General features: G+C 42.2%; 1 protein-coding gene across 3 annotated transcripts in view; it reads right to left on the reverse strand.

Annotated features, from left to right (window-relative positions):
- The window catches only part of LOC116424264 (discoidin domain-containing receptor 2), a 160,819-nt gene that overhangs the window by 116,873 nt on the left and 26,760 nt on the right, over positions 1–17,186 (reverse strand). Inside the window, exon 2 of one of the 3 annotated variants that reach the window (XM_076369523.1) lies at positions 15,364–15,444. The exons of the other annotated variants lie outside the window; for them this stretch is intronic. The gene's annotated coding sequence lies outside the window, so the exon portion shown is untranslated. The remainder of the gene's footprint in view (positions 1–15,363; positions 15,445–17,186) is intronic. 3 annotated transcript variants of the gene reach the window in all.

The following is a 17,186-nucleotide window of genomic DNA, read 5'->3' on the forward strand; positions in this document are numbered from 1 at the left end:
CTCGACTTTGACGGAGATACTGAGTGCGAATTCACTGTTGACTGGATGGAATGTTGAATACCGACGGAATTTGTTTGGGCGAAACAAGAATTTCTGTGCGTTATATAATCCTTGCGTAAATACTTCGATTAATTTGAAAACAAGCGATAGAAAGATATTCGCTGGATAGTTGTTTACAATTAGCCCGTCGTTTATAAGAGAATATAGTAAAAGACGATTCTGATGCTGCTTTGCTGTTTAATTTTCTATTTATTAAATACTGAGACACAGAACGTAAGTTTCTACTTGGTTCCCGCTATAAAAGTGTTAAATTCCACACGCTTAATCTTATCGTTTCCTTAAGAAGACCCGGTGTCCTGCCTTTACGATAACAGCTCAGGAAAACGTAAGTGTGCAGTAACTTACTTAATATTCTGTCCCGTCTTTAATCCTTACAAATTCCATATTCCTTGAGGAAATTAAACAAACTTTAATTACGAAGATCCCTGATACCTTGAATTCCTAAATATTTAACTCGATTATTAATGACTCTTGATTAGCTCCCCGGAGAATCGGGTATCTTCCTTGATGTTCAGTATGCATAATTTATTACATATATAATTACAAGATGCTCTTAAGAACGTCCATCTTTCTGAAAAAATGGTCGCATATACTCATCCCTGCATTCCGTTGCATCTTGGAGAAAATGACGGGCCATCAGTCTTGGTAATAGCAATCTTTAGATAACGAATTCTTGCGACTGTGTACGCGTACACGAATATGTATATATCTCGCTTCCAATGATATTCATTTCCAGTCTCCATCTCGCGCCATATTAGAGGACAGTTAATTATGCAATGATACGAGTAGGCGTATCGGACGATAGTTAAACATAACCGCGGTACACTAATCGGCCGTGTACGACCGTCTCCTATCGATCGTTAAGGCGGTACGCAAAAAGGAGCGGCCGTAATTGCGCGTTTCGAGTGCTCTAAATGACGCTCTCGCGGCCCTGGTAAATCCCGGTAATGTGTGTATACAAGCGAGAGAAATTGATACGTTATTCCGTGGCACCGGGAATATAATCAACGTATTTACTAGCACTGAAAAAGAAGCAGCACCGCAAACAGCGTATTTATGCGCAACTGCGAAAGGTTTAACGAGGTGCCTCCGGCCATCGCGTACCCGGTGTACCCACGTAAAGTCGTATAATCCGAGACTGCCGGGGGACTGAATAACCCTCCGGTCGAACGAAATTCATTTTTCTTATTTGAAACGCCACCGACGTACCGGACCACTTATTACGCGGCCTAGCTTAATAGAAAATGTGTATCATTGAATCAATATGCCGCTGCATGTGCAGCGGTCCGATGAAGACGTTAATGCATGGACGAGTCCGGCTGGATCGCTCATCGTACATTCTACCAGTTGTTACTTAAAAATTCATTTAGATACTATATCCCTGTGTAATGTACTTTAGAGACGTGTCTGCATAATAATCCATATGTATTGAGTATTTTTTGGTTTTTAATACATTGGTTGCGATTAATTTCATGTATTTAACATTACACTTGTTTTTAAAAAGTCGTTAAGGACATTTTATGTGACGAAATGAGAGAAATAACGGGGAATATTTTTGTCAAGCTGTAGTGAAAGGTTAAAGTGATATGACTGACGGACAAAAATACAACATGAGACGTAGCGTGTGTGACCTGTGACAGAGTGAAAGTATTAAATACTAAATAATTCTATCCTTAAAAAAAACTGTTTACGATAGAACTGTCATTTTTATTTTAAATGGTATAAAAGGTTTATATAATATGCCTCTGCAATTAGTGCTTCTAATTTTAAGATGGTATTTCTAGGTATTTATTATAAGCATATGGAATTTCTGGTAATAAGTAGTGATTTGACATTTTGCATCAAATTTATGCATCAAATTATTAGTAGTGAATTTTAAAGCAGTCACGCTTCAAAAATTCAGACGCGAAACAATCCACTTAACGCAACTGTTTAGAAATTCAGTGATTCATTAGAGTTTCTTTCACCCTCGATGACAGAACGCCCCTGACGTTTCCGCGCTTAACTACTTCGAAAAATTGTCAGTGAGTTCCGCCGCCTGCAACGGTGATTCGCAAACTTCGTTAAGATTAATTAAACTGGCGGGCAATTTCTGAGAAATCGTTTTGCCTTCCGCGATCCCGGCTCACGCAGAACGAGGGTACCCGTTGTTTTCAACCACTTCGGGTCTAACACGATCGGGCTTTCTCTACGCGACACGACTGCTAGCCGACCAGAAATACGGCCTGTTGTCGGCGAATAAATTGTCGAACAAAAACCGGGATAAGGCTTCCCTCGCTCGGGACCCTCGGCAAGCCGTACATTAAGAGATCGGTCGTGTCCCCATTTCTGGAGACACGTTAAATCTGCCGTGAAAGGGGTTAAGGAGGATCGAATCGCTTCTGTCTGTCGCGCCGCGAACGCAAGCCGCGAGTTTCTTTTACCAGAGACCGGTGCAATGCGTCACGGTTTCGACAACGGTTGCGGATCATGGCTTGATCGCTATAAATGACCTTGGTTTATTGTGTCACTGTGGCTCGTCGCCTTTATAGTACTCTCTAGGCGTATGATTTTCTACGTCGCTAATTTATTTCGGGCTGGTAACTAATTTTTGAAATATTTACCTTTTGTATTCGAAACGAGACTTTCATTCACCATTTCACTTGATATACCAAAATTATAAAGTCTTACGCATAATACTAAACTCCGTCTAATTCATAAACATGTGAAATATAGAAACAATAACTTTGTTTCTTAACATACGTACGTTTCATCATTCATTTCGTCTCAAAGAACGTCGCTTAAAACTTATTGGAAAATGTTAAATATTTCTAGTCAAAGACTTCCGAGTACATAGAGTTTATTTCTAACAATCATCAAGCCGGGATTCTTTTCTTATTTGTCTTGTATGCTGGTTACATACTACGATTTAATTCCAATCTTTCAATGGGTAGTACTAGCGACGAGTGTCGACTTTTACTTTAATAGCGTTTTAATGGAATTGATATTGTAATTTCGACATTTAGTGGATTGCAGAGTACTTTAAAGTAGGTACCATTTTAATTAAAATACTACTGTGAACGACATATACCTACTGCGATGATCTGTAATTTGATTTCAAGTATATTAAGGTATTATTAAATATATTCGTAATTAAAATAAATAAAAGTATACCAGCAACAGATAAGACAAAATTGAAGATAAATTGATAATGAAAAACTAGTACTTAAAGTTGACGATGAGTAAAAAATATTCCGTGCTTATTTTAAGTAATAACAGTAGCTTTTGCGCAGACATAATTGCCAGTTATATTTTTTGATATGCGTGTCCCACGAATATTCAAGTCCTACTTCTTTAAAAATAAGTAACGAGGTTTATTCCAAAAATTTTGTCTGTGAGGAAAATTATTAGGTTCTCCTCTACAGTAAAAATTGTATTCTAAAGAAATATCGTTCACACGAAACTACGGACGGCAGTCTATTGCGAGGGTGGAGTCGTGAACAGTCGTGAACAGTCGCGTACGTTCCTTGGTACGTGGCCCGCGAGATGCTCGATAAAGGGTGGCAGGTGAACGAAAAAGACCGGGGGCGTGGCGTAACACCGGGGGAAAAATGGGAAGCGACTTCGCCGGTTGCAGCCTCGACGATAACGCGGCGAGGAAGTCAAGTTTATTTTCATTTCTACCTCCATCCCGGTGGGCCTCTTCAACCTGTGGCTCTCTCACCCTGTTTATGATTTACATTACGTGCTGGCTGCGTGCCGATGACAAACGTTCCGGAAAATCTGCATTTTCTCGTTTGCCGGATGTCTTCATGAATGGAGGAACTTTTCGCCTAATGAATCACTATTGGAGCTTACAGGGACAATTTAAAATCTCATTGTTACTACTTGTTTCCATACAATTATGAATATATTATAACATCTTATAGATTTTTACATTTCCTATCGCATTTGCTGATACAATACTATTAGTTTCTCTTGTGTACAAAAATTGCGTGGCACAAATTGTATACAACTGAACTTATATATTTTAGGAAATTTCTATTAATCAGATCAACTCATTTAAAATAAAGTAAAGCATGTATCCTAATTTTAGTACACTTATATATCTAACATTATATCCGACAAAAAATAAAAAAAAAGATATTCGTCAAATACATCTTACAGCTGTCGCAGGTAGCAGGTTCCAATCAATGAAGGAAATTATTTTATACAATCAAGTATAAACTAATTAATATTTATGGTGAAGGCAAAAACAGTTGAAATTAAATCAGCAATAGGTAGAATTCAGTTTCGAGTATAGAGACAAGCGTCAGGGAACAGTTTTCAATTATTTAGACGAAAAGCTTTAAAACAGACGACCACTTGAACATAAAAAGGGAGGTGGTAATCGAAGTCTCCGAGCTCGTGCGTGACTCGAAACAAACTTTCGATTGGTCCACGGTCTAAAGTATTGATTTTCCAAAGATCGCCACTAATCTTGAACGTCAGGTGAATTACGGGGTTTCCTTCTTCCCGCACCTCAGTAGAGTTCCCCGTTTTATCGCCCGAACGACTGCTCGATTTTCGAGCGCACGAATCGACAAATCGAATTCTAGCTGTTTGTTCGTCGAAGTCCTGCTCTCTTTGGTTCGTTCTTCCTTTTTCTCCGGTTCTGTGCACAGGTTGCTCGCTCCTTTACGCTATTTCCCTCGGCCTTGTGTGCGTCTATACACCTCTCGCCGCGGTAGAATGGACAAGACGATTCAATTTGAAAAAACGGAACAACTAAGGCGTCGAACGGCGCCCGCGCGCGGAAACAATATTTTAACTGGCAAGAAAGGTGTGTCGGGAACCCTTCGATGCGCGTCCCTTTGCCGAAGAATATAGCAAAAATGCTCGGGAAACAATAACAGCAAACACACTGTGAAAAGCTTTGCCTTTTCACAGAAACCGTTCACTTTTGAGGGAAAGAGAGTCATCCAGTTGAAAATTCGCGTGTAATGTGCCTTTAACGCCGGTTCACTGGCGATACAAGCTCTCGAATAAGAACACATTCCGCTGACGGCGAGGCATCGCGAAAGATAAAAATTTCATTTTTCAATTACCAAGCATGGTAGCTGAAATGGTATTTATGCGACGTTCTATTTCGTGAACGAGATCAGCTCGTTTCTTTCTCATCGTGAAGCGGATCGTAAAATTCGCCGCTGTCGCGGGAATGTCCCCTTTCAAACAAAAGTATCGAGCCCCGTTCGTTTCCTTTCGGTATGACACACGCTCCACCGTAGTCGTGTCCTCTTATCGTTAAGCAGAATCGATATCGTGTCGCGCCCAGAAGGTTAGTGGTCACGCCCCTGCAGGTTACTGCACCCATCGACCGACCAGAAGCGGTCGTTAAATCTTTTCGCGGCTATCACCCGGTTATTGTATCCTACCGCGACCGACTGACCGCCCGATGATTCCGCGATCCGCGCACACCGATATCGGATGATGCATACTCCTCGTTACTGTCACCTCCGCTCTCTCGATTTCTTCGTCTCCCACACCGCCCTTATTTGTCAGCGAACGACTATATACACGCTGACATTGTTGCTCGCATTTTACTACGTACCAGTTGGCTCGCATGCAGGAACCAAGGAACTGTGAGACCGACATTCGGAAAGTTGACATGTTGAATATTTACTACGCAATAAAGATCAGATAAACTTGGATTTGGAATTCATAACATGCGAGTAAGAAAAATGAAATTCTTCGAAGAAATACTGTTTAATAATAAAGTGATTGCCATTAATTTCATTTGAATATTCTTATGACATAAGTAGGTAGATATAAGAATAAAAAAAAGTTATTGTTTTTAAATTCAACTATTTTTATACAGTGGTACGCTATTGTTGGAAGTGGTAGAGATGTCATTCGACGCCAAGGGGTTAATGGTTGTGCAGAGAGCTTAGTTTGTAATGCAGCATTATTGCCTAAAACTACATTATTGACTTGGAATTGTGTTCTAATTGGCTAATCCAACCATGGGAAACTGTTGTTGTGGTCATTATCCCAATCAGTAAGTGACATAATTTAGCGAATTCGGTAAAACGATAGGTATTAGCGAAATGTCGAAATTACTGAAGTAAGGTAGAATTAACAGAATTTATATATCTATTCCGATTGTATAGAATTCGCGAAAATCAATAATTGAAAGCATTTAGTTACTATTTTACTATTTTAAATATGTACCACATATTTAATAAAAAATGCTTTTAGCATACCTACATGCTTTTTAAAATTGCTGTAGGATTGCATACCTTCGATAAATTGTATCTTATTCCTTTATGCGTCGCTTTTGGTATACATCTACAACAATATACTTATTTTTATCACTTTACACCTCCTACATTATTTATTGCATGCTTTTACAATCCTGCTCAATTTTATCTCTTGTTATAAAGTATATCTTCCAGACAATTCACTCAGTAATACTCGTAAGAAAATCTTAAATTTAATGATTTTCAAAATTTCAATATGGACAAACTGTTATAAATAAATTACTCACACACTTATGGTTGTCACATAAACCAAAGCGCTAACAATTTTGAAGATACATGTAGCAATCTTTGTAACGAAAAAAAATATATTTTCTACATATTTTAAGCAACGTGCTCGAAAAGTCCCACTCGATGTCCAGCTTCTAGGATCTCCTACACTTTAACACATTCGCTATCGATGCTATATACTTGTGACGACCGCCGTTTCGTACTTTCTTTTAAGGTAACCGTATTGCTCTTATATTCACATTTATTCAAAGTCGCAATACAGAACGAACCGCACCAAGGTAACAAAGCTCTTCCGTAATATTTTTATATATTTTATACTTAGTCAAGTAACTGGCTACTAATAAAAGGTAAACAAATGCAGACAAAAATTGAAAAAATTGATTAATCAGACAATGTATGAATTCATTTAAATTTATATAAACGAAAGAAAACACAGAACTTTTAATCGCATTTTAAAACAGGTCATTTGACCGGTTCGTGGTACGGTTAGTATTAATAAAAACTAATAACTACAAAGACTATTACCGAAATGACTGCTGATAGCGGATGCCCTAATTCTTATTTATTAAGCACCCCGCATCGATACATGTCGCGACCGTTCACGTCTCCTTCGATGCGCCGCGACGTATATCACGCGGAATTACCATCATGAACAATGAAATTGGAAACTGTGCGCGTGGTTTACGATCACCGGTGGACTTCCGCGAGTACTACGCGCGAAACTTGAAATACAGCACGATCGTGCAACTTGCATGCAGAAACCGCCTACCAAGAGGCACGATGATGACCGCAGGATGATGCGTGTGCTCGATTTAGCTCCGATCGAAGTGTCCCGTGAATGGTGTCTGCTCGTTTCAGCCGTATCAAGCGAAAAACTCAGCCGTAGACCGTCACGAGCCTCTTCCTGTCCGCAACAATGGAACCGGTCGCATCGATTTTTACGAGAATCGATACTTCTGACTCGCGGCCAGCTTGCGGCGAACCGACAGCGATGTGTCCACTGACCTCGATAAGGCGTCCCACTCCTCCCAGACACCTTTGATCCGCCGCCTATTCGATATTTTCATTTACTTCCGGCGACTACGCGACCCATCGGAGTCGGAGTACAGGGTTGTTCAAACTTTCGGCCCCCGACATTGACGTGCCCTCTCGAGTAGCGATTAAAATTACATTTGTTCCCTTCCGCGTAATCAACGTCAGACTCAACGATCCAATATTTACTCTCGCGGGAGGCGAGTGGCCCTTCGCGGTTCGAAATCTCGAAAATCAATAGTGAAAAGGGTCACCGGCCTGCTTTCCCCATCTTTCTCCCTCTCCCTCTCCCCCTCGTTCAACCCGACTCCGCGATGAGCATCTGCTTGTTAGCATACTCGTCACAGCTCTCGGGTAATCGAAAATATTGGAAAAGTTTCGCGACAAGTGGGAACAGGTTCGAGCGTTAATTGAGCACGAACAGATTGTAGACGCTTCGATCGGGACTACGACGAATGTATTGGAGGCGTAGATATGGGGACTGATGCTTCATTGAACAGACACTTTTCTGGCTGACAAGGAGTGGCTATGATCGCGATGAGGGCTTTTTGGATCAAGTCGATTGCAAAAAGCTGGGGTCAGTGGCGCTGATCAGTCGCTCAAGTATTAGCTGCTGTCATTCACACATGCTTATAAGCGACTTCAATATTGACTTCCTTTCTTCGTTTTAATTTTAGACTTCGGTGTAAGGAATAAGCTTATATTTTATTCCGTTATTAATAATTCCTTAATAAATAGAGATTTCAATCGACTAATTTGTATATCACTCCTTTGTCTTACAATATCAAATTTGTCTTGAGATTGAAATTTGAAATTGAATTCAGTGGATATGGATATTATATTTTTCATTAAGTTGTGGCGAAATATTACATTTCCGTCATTCATACTTATAAAACAATGTCTATAGTAAAAGTTACAAGAACGTTAGAACAGATTAGAAACATCGTTAAACGATCACCAATTGATTGAAATGTATTGAAACGCTAAGCGATTGCGAGGCCATGAAAAATGACGAACTAAATTGGTTCACTTTACGAAGAATATTCCCCAAGGTCACAATGAATTCGTGATTAACGACGAGAGAGCGACGAATTCCACGAGCGGCTCGAAGAAAAAGTAAGTAAAGCAATTAACAGATCGCACGAGGGCAGCTCTTCGTAGCCGGTAGCTAGTTTAAAAAATGACGAAGTAAATTGGACGCGTCTTCGACGCCCTTCATGAGGCTGGTAATGAGCTTCAAAAATAACGACGACACCGATGCATTCTTCTCTCGGTTACGGTAGAAAGCGGGCGAAGCAATTAACAGATCACTCGGTTGGCAGCTTATCCGTGGCCCGTCACTCGTTCAATTTTTTTCTTGCGCCGGCTGTCGTCGCCGGCACGTCCGCGTGTCTACGTTCCGGTTTTAGCCGAACACAGCGGCACCATTTCTCAAACCGCGCACCGTACACGGCTTGTCCGCGTTCACTAAAATTCTTTCCCTGTTCCCGCAAACGTTATCCGTCCGGGCCCTGTGTCGACGCATTCTTAAACCACCCCTCGAGGACCTCGCTGCCGAGGAAGCTAACAGAGCCAACAAAAAGGGCGAAAAAGGGCGTCACCGAGGCGCATTACTAATACCGATGACGCGACCTAGCCGTACGGAAAAAGACAGCAGGCGAAGTATACTCTGCACTTCGGAAGAAGAGTCCTCGGAAGCGTACAACATAGTCTGCCGTGGTTGAGATTCATTCCACTGATTGCAACTTGATCGATCAACTATCTGCCCTTGTGCCGTTACGAATGCTCCTTTTTTACAACCGAGGCCATTTCGTAATTAGATGACATATTGAATTGCATCAAGGGACTTGGTGGAAGCTACGGATCAACTTCAGGTATTACTACGTCAAAAATTGAAAAAAGAAAAAATTTGTTCTTAAACTGTACCTCATCGGTCAGCGAACACAAACGATTTATGTTAAATATTTATATTATCTTACTCGGTTACATTTGAATTTTCGTAGTTCATCTTGTTTATATCTGTTACCGTTTAATTCTGTATCACAAAAATACAAAGCATTATAAACGTTCAAGGTATTAAATCATAAAAATTATTGGTATGAATAATATTACAACAGTAACTTCTTGAAACTCGGGAGATTTAGTAATCTAATTCTCATCGCTATTCCTTCTCGAAGCCCTACTACTTCCTAGTGTCATAAACTAGTGATAAGAACGAGGCGCCAGAGAAATCGTGAAATTGCAAAATTTCGAAAGCGATATTGCACAACACAATGCAACACTGCAGGAAAGAGAGAAATAAGTGAACGAAAACGTCAGGCGACCGCGCTGAAAGTGAAACCGCTGGTCAATCCACTTAATATTCGATGACGCGTCACGCTCAGGTGCGACAGAAGCTTCGCTCGGTGACCGGATGTACGTTCCTGTGGGACACAAGTTTACGAGGTACACGCGAACTCTTCCTGCCACGAATTGGACCTGGTCCCTCCGGCCTTTCGCCCCACCCATGACCAGAGACTTCACGGGAGCGGAGCCTTCCCCGTGTCACGAAGAGTCAAACCACCTACCACAGGGTTTCATCAACAGCCGTACGCACGTCGACGCGCGTGACGCGCATTTATCCGTCCGGCTTTTTTGTTCGGGCCAGGGCCAATTTTCCAAAGTCCACCAGGCATTAATCATAAAAGAGACGGGGCTAATAACCGGTGGATTCGTGTGTATCCGAGGAATGAAAGGGAGAAAAAGAGTGGGAGGAGCGGGCAAACACGAGGCCAGCAGCTATTGTCATTACCCGGGATACACCTCGGGATTGCCGGACATCGCCCCGGAAAGCGATATGTTCCCGAGTTTTCTCCTGTTAATCAAAAAGTCTCATAAAGGCCCGGCGTCACGACACTGTGCCTCAGACTTTACGAACCTCGATGTTGCAACGATGATCTATCGGATGAAATTTCTCGCACGGGTCTCATCCCGTTCATGAAATACGTCTTCCGGTTACTTGGCTCGAACGCCACGCCCATCTCCCGCGGAAACCGCGTTTCGCCGAGGCCGGAAGTGCCGCTCTCGCGAGAGCCTGTTCCTTCCTCGTTGACACGCTTCGGTTGCAACCGACTGACTACTTTATTACGCGTGTTGCTCGTTAACGCACGGAGACAACGCGCAAATCGTTTGACCGCAGCTCCCCGTTGACTTCTGAAGCCATTGGACCGAGGAAGCGGCGAGTCACGCGCGATCAAGCTCGCGAACACGGTGTTCCAGCGCCGCTGCGTATTTATCGCCGGCTCCTATCTGAGCCGAGCCGATCCTAAATACTAATAAAAATTATAGTGCCGTTTGATTTGCTTTAACGCTCCCAGCAACACTGGTCGATACGCGTAACGAGCGGCGAAGAATTCCGCTGTTTAATTTATGCACGGATTACCGCGCCGGAAAAAGCGAACGCACTTCAGACTTTAATGGTTTGTTAACAAGTGCTCGGGGAATAACTTCATAAGTTACGCTTTCGGACCTTTGAGAGAAAGTTTAAATTAGAATTAGAGTTTTACGAAGATATTAACGAAATAACGTGACTGCATTATGTTGTGGATGATTTTCTTTTTGACAGAAAGTTGTACTTGTGTGTGTATGTATAAAGTGATTAGAATATTTTTGCCAAATATAAACAACAAATATATTAGACAGTGATATTAATAAAAATTAAAGATGTTCGACTATAATATATTTTTCCGTAATGCAAAAATTAAAACCTCATTTCATTTATATTTTGTTCTCGGTCACATACATTTTATACAATGACCAACGATGACAAATTCGAAAATACATAGGTACTTATACCGAATCAAAAATATTCACAAGATATATCAAATAAAACGTGTACGGAAACTATAAACAGTCGCTTAAAAAATGAAAGTTGACATTTTTGTGTTTTCGCTGCCATGTTCATCTATTAATACCTAATTGAAAAGATAAAATACCAATTCTAGTGGTATAATACTATCACACAATTGGCCATTTCCCATTTGGCTTTTACCGATAACGACGCAAATATATTTTAAGCGTCAAAAGGAGAACAGAAATTAAAGTATATATTACACTTTTTTCATGAGTGAATTACTCAAACAGGCCATTAAAGAAGCTGTTTGTTGGTTCTCGAGACACTGGAGCCGGCCAGCAGCCGGTTCTCCGAGCCATTCGATGATCCTTGGAACTCCGGTAGTCGAACGGCCGAACGCTTTATAGCGTCCTTTGTTTTCCACGGGGGTTTGATACCAGATAACGACGTACGCTTATCGCGCAGTTAATGAAATTTACGATGCTGGAAAACGGGGGATTTCGCGGTTCGTTGTCCTCGTTTTTTTGCCCAGGCACCGGTGACCGTGCCTCGGAATTATGCGTTTGACTAACTAACAGGCCGCGGCAAGATTTACCACCGCGGACCCGCACAAAAGCGAGTCGTTTACACTGCGAGACGCGTACCGTGTCCCACGGATTTAAGATTCATGCGGATACCTTTAAGGGCCATCCGCGTTCCGCGGGAATCAATCCGACTGTAAATAACGTCCACTCGTAAAATCCGTCGAACGAAAACGCATAAAATCCCGGCGACCTTTTAGTGCGCTTTAGGCTGATAAACGCCTCGCCGGGACGCGCGGCGTAAATAAAAAGCAATTAACGATAAATTTCCAGACGTCGCGCGTCGATCAGCGACGCCACGGATCCCGGGGTTGCTCGCGACCCCGGTCCGAGAGCCGGCCGCACCCGCGAAATTACAATTATGAAAAGTTTTAATTAAACGGGCCGCCTGACGCCGTCCGCGGCCCGAAAAACGAAGACCTCGCTCCCCGGATTAAGGACACACCCGTCTGATGTAACCGTGTCTACACGCGTACCGCTCTCTTACTCTCCTTCCCTCGACGCCTCCCGGTTCCTTGGAGCCGCGATTCCTCTCTCCCACTCATATTCTTCTTCCTCCACCATCTCCGATTGCAGCCGGCTCGTTGATGGTGTTCGGTTTCTGATTATCGGAAATCGATCCCTGGCCTGGCCATTAAGGGCACGGTTGACTAAGCGGTAGGTGCGCCTCCGTTTCTCCGCTTTCACCGGTGAAATGTACAATTGCCGGACCCGCGAATCTCCATCGATGTTTTTTCGTGTATTATGTATCGAGATTTATGATCTATCTTCTTGGGATATGGAGACGGTTCGGCATCGGCGCGGCCGGGCCGGTGCGCGCGACTGATTGCCTCGAGGATGATTGACGTCTATGGAGGCGCGGGTTTAATCTCGGTAATAAATTTTGACGGATCGAGATTTCCCCCGTTTTAATTGAAACGTCGTATCACCCCTCCCCCACACCCACATCCTCTACCCGCCGGCGCTGCTCTATTTCGAGTATTTTCAATTTCGCCCGGCCAATTCCAGCCAGCCACTTTAATAACTGTTAATGCGCGCGCCGCTCGATTTGACTGACACTGGAGGAGGAAACAGAGCCGGGAGCCGGGCCGGCGTTCGAGTTTGCCAAATACAGTATAACCGGTGCTCACCAGACCGTGGCCGGTTCTTTTCCTCGATTCATCCTTCCACGACGGGACGCCAGGCCGAGCTGAGCCGAGCCGTGCCGAGCCGGCCAAGTTCGATTCCTGATTATTGGAAATCGATCACCGGCGGCCCGTTAAGGACACGGTCTAGGAAGTCGATGCCCGTGTAGGGTAGCAATTCAACAGTCCTGCTGATACGCGGATTCGTGTCTCGAGACGGTCGTTCACATTTAAATATCATCGCGTGTCGCGACGCTCACTGAACTTTCGGAATTTCGGGGCGGTCCGAAAAATCGACGGCAACTGACATTCAGCGGACCGTACCCGGGAATTTTACTTCGCGATCGCTTTTGGCTTTGGAATCTGGATAACTTTCTTCAACTGGTACCAATTTTTATTTAAATGTTAAAAGAAAATAATAGTCGATGTGGTTATCCTCTTTTTTTTTAATATTCGTACAATTTAATGTACGACGGCAGTGAACATTATATTATATTACATTTAACACTAAACGTATCGACACGTCGTATGTACCAATCCCTACCGTAACCAGTCACGTGATTGAAAGAAAAGGGAAGCCAAAAATTGAAAAACTGATTAATCCGAAATTATAGGAATTGATATAAAGTATAATGGACGGCAGAAGGTACAAAATTTTAAATTGTATTTAAAAACCGGTCATTTGGCCGGTCACGATACGTTTAGTGTTAAATAATTATCACGTAACTATTGGAATTTTTAAATCGGATTTCGATAAATGTGTAGTGTATGCTTTTAAAGAAGAATATACGCAAGCTACCTATACACAATAATAATGTGCGTACTAATTGATGGCAGAATTTCCTCTGGTATTGCGATTAGATAAGAAGTATAAAACCAGACATGGAAAATAAAAAATTTACTGACAAATCTTTCAAGCGTTAATATATATCTATAGCAAAACATATTTTTACATTTTCTAGACTTAATTCAAGAACACGGACTGCTGAATGTGTAATGCAAGGCAATAAAAAAAGCTCACTTTCTAACATCATCTTTCCTTAAAACTCTAGATTCCTTTTTTACCTGCCAGTATTCTCAAATGATTTGCCAGGATGCGCAATAGTGATACTTCATTCCATTAAACCGTCTCCGCAATGTTTCATACAAAGATTACGACACAAAAAAGATTTTCCTTGCTCTTTTCATTGTTCTTAACGTCGCGATTCGTATGCCGGTCGCCGTTCTCATAAAGTTGCAGAAGGAAAACACGAAATTAACTTCCTTATAAAGCGGCGTTTCTTTGGACAGAAAAATGCGGAGGGTATACTAGAAACGGTAGTCACTCCGTGGAATGATACAAGGATGAAGCGCGGAGGGGAACGGGGGACGAAAATTGAGCGGCATGGGCGGTCGTTGTAAATTAAATTTGGTTGTGGAGGAAGTCATAACGACCGGCACGTGCCCCGCGCTCGGTGCACGATGCATACGCGCGTGCGAGCAAGAAAGCGGCCGCGCGCGAGCACACGCTCACTGGGATTATGGAAAAATCTTCAGTACGCGGGCTACGCTAAGAGATTTTTTTTGGTCAGGAAGCGTGGCCGCTACGTGATCCGAATGTGTCGACTTGCCGGGCATTCAGGCAGAGCCAGAGGAAAAGGTTCTAATTATAAGCTGATTATAAGCCGCCCACGCATGTGCTTCCCTTGTCGTCCACTTGCCGTCTGTGCGACAATTCTTTGAATGCGATGAATCATCGCTGCTGTTTTGCCACCCCTAAAGGTGGACGGATTATTCGGCTAGTTCTTACGTGAATTTTCTATCGGTGAGAATCACTGACGCACGATTGTTATTTATTTTTCTAGTTTACGCTTCGTTCTCAATTTGAGATAATGGCAAGAAATTAATACAATGAAAGGATAAATAATTAAATTTGCAGATTCTTTGGTGGGAAATAAAAAAATATAGTTCTTGTATATTTATGTAGAAAATTGCTTGTAGGTAAAATGTAAAATAGAAGTGATAATGCAAAAGAAAATTAGATGTATAAAAGTTAATGATAAAAGAGTCTGTTACAAATGCTTCCATTAATCGTAATACGAGTATAATTTTGAAGAATGAAACAAGAAATAGTAACGAAATACAAAGAATTTTGAAATGATTAATCCTTAGGTCAAATTTCTTTCAGACAACCGAGAGAGAATTAATTTATTTGAAATAATATGGAGATGAATATAGGAGTTACTAACCTTGAATCACTAATTATAAGTAAGCACTATATGCTCTGTCGCAAAGTTATTGCACCACACAACTCTTTGTGAGAAACGTACCTGTAACAAATATAATTAACTATTAAGAGAGGAAATACACTTAAAGTTTTATTACACATAATGCTTCGTAAACATCATCATAAATTTCAAGATGCATCCATAAATACTAGGTGCAGTAAAAAATAAAGAAATAATGTCGATGAAATTCGCGTATTCATCTCTAACTATATAAAACTGCAGATTCATATAAAATTAATATAAAAATTAAGACTCCATACCCAAGACAAACACAATGACATGTTAAGATAAAATAACGCAAAATAGTAATTCGATACACTATAATGGAAAAGTAGCATCAACAGAATCTTTATTTTAAATGAAATTAAAATCATGAAAAAAGAAATATTGCTCAACGTAACCAAGTAATAATTTTAAATTGGCCAACGTTTGCCTGTTCCCATCCGATATATTAGAAGGAAAGCAATTATGCAACGGTAGCACAGAATATACGGTTTTTCATTCAGGTAAATTAAAAGTGATCTCTCCTCGGGCGACGAATGTATCATTTTTTGCCGAGCATGTACGCGCGCGTTCCCGACGGGGCAGCGGCCCCGATACAAACTTTAATTACTCGAACCGTTAATTAAATCCGACTGTACACAACGATCATTCAGTTGACCATCAGAGCAAGAGTCCTCTCTCCCCGTGGTCCTCGTATTTCACGAAAGCTCATAATGCGCGGGTAAATAATAAGGGAAGCCGTGGGCCCTTCCGCCGTAAGTACAGTTTACACAATTTCCATCGTCGAAAACGAAGAAGGACGGAGAGAGAGGATAGAGACCGAGAAGAGGAACAACGCTGCTTTTTTATCGGGGCCTGGACGACCCCTCTCGGCGGCGGGCGAAACCCTTCCGACTTCGATGCATTTCAACGAGGTTTGCTCCGAGATTGATGAATCGGAAAACAGTAGTTTAAACCGACAGGAAAAACGCGGCGATTAACGCTTCTCGGTGGCAGGGGGGTTCGACCCGTAACACGGCCAGGCCGCGCGGGTCGTTCGAACGGGCGCAAACGGGCCGCACACCCTCCTCTTTGTAATCGATTGCAGCTGAGCAAACGAAACCTCGAAATTAACGGGCTATTACGAATTTAAACGCCGTAATAACCCTGCCCGGCCGACAACGCGGCCAAAACTACTCCTGGTCCGGGCTAGCTACCCTTTCCCCGGCAATTATAGTTAAACGGAAATAAAATGGCCGACCGTTCCGCGTCGCGCGTAAATCCACGTCGATGTTTTTTCGCGTGTGTCGCACGCGGCCGTGTAATTTTGCATAAATAACGCGAAATACCATCGGATCCCGACACGGTTTTACCGTAGCCCTGTAGGTGGACCGGTCTACTGTCCGACGGAAACAGGTGGTTAGGATAAAATTGCGGGTCAGACGTGGTTTTCGCGCGGCGATCTAATCGACGTGGGCCGGCCGCAATTACGTTGTATTCGGGGAAACTATGTTACGGCTAATTGGAGAAAAATCGAGCTGTGTCTGCGCCCTTTCGACTCCTATTCATACAACGCTCGGTAAGGAATGGTTACCTGTTCCAAGCCGTTGAGTCTAGAAAATCAGTTTTTCGACGTTCAGTTGGTGCTGACATGGTAGTTACGTCGTCATTAAATTCTTTTTACGATGCTGACTATCCAGTCACCTAATCATTCTGCCGTCGAAGACTGACAGGCAAAGAGTTTTGAACGATAAGTAATGCCACACAAGTATTTTAGCACTATATTTATAGTAATACTATTC

The sequence above is a fragment of the Nomia melanderi genome, chromosome 7, assembly GCF_051020985.1.
Source record: "Nomia melanderi isolate GNS246 chromosome 7, iyNomMela1, whole genome shotgun sequence".
In the NCBI taxonomy this organism is placed as follows: Eukaryota; Metazoa; Arthropoda; class Insecta; order Hymenoptera; family Halictidae; genus Nomia; species Nomia melanderi.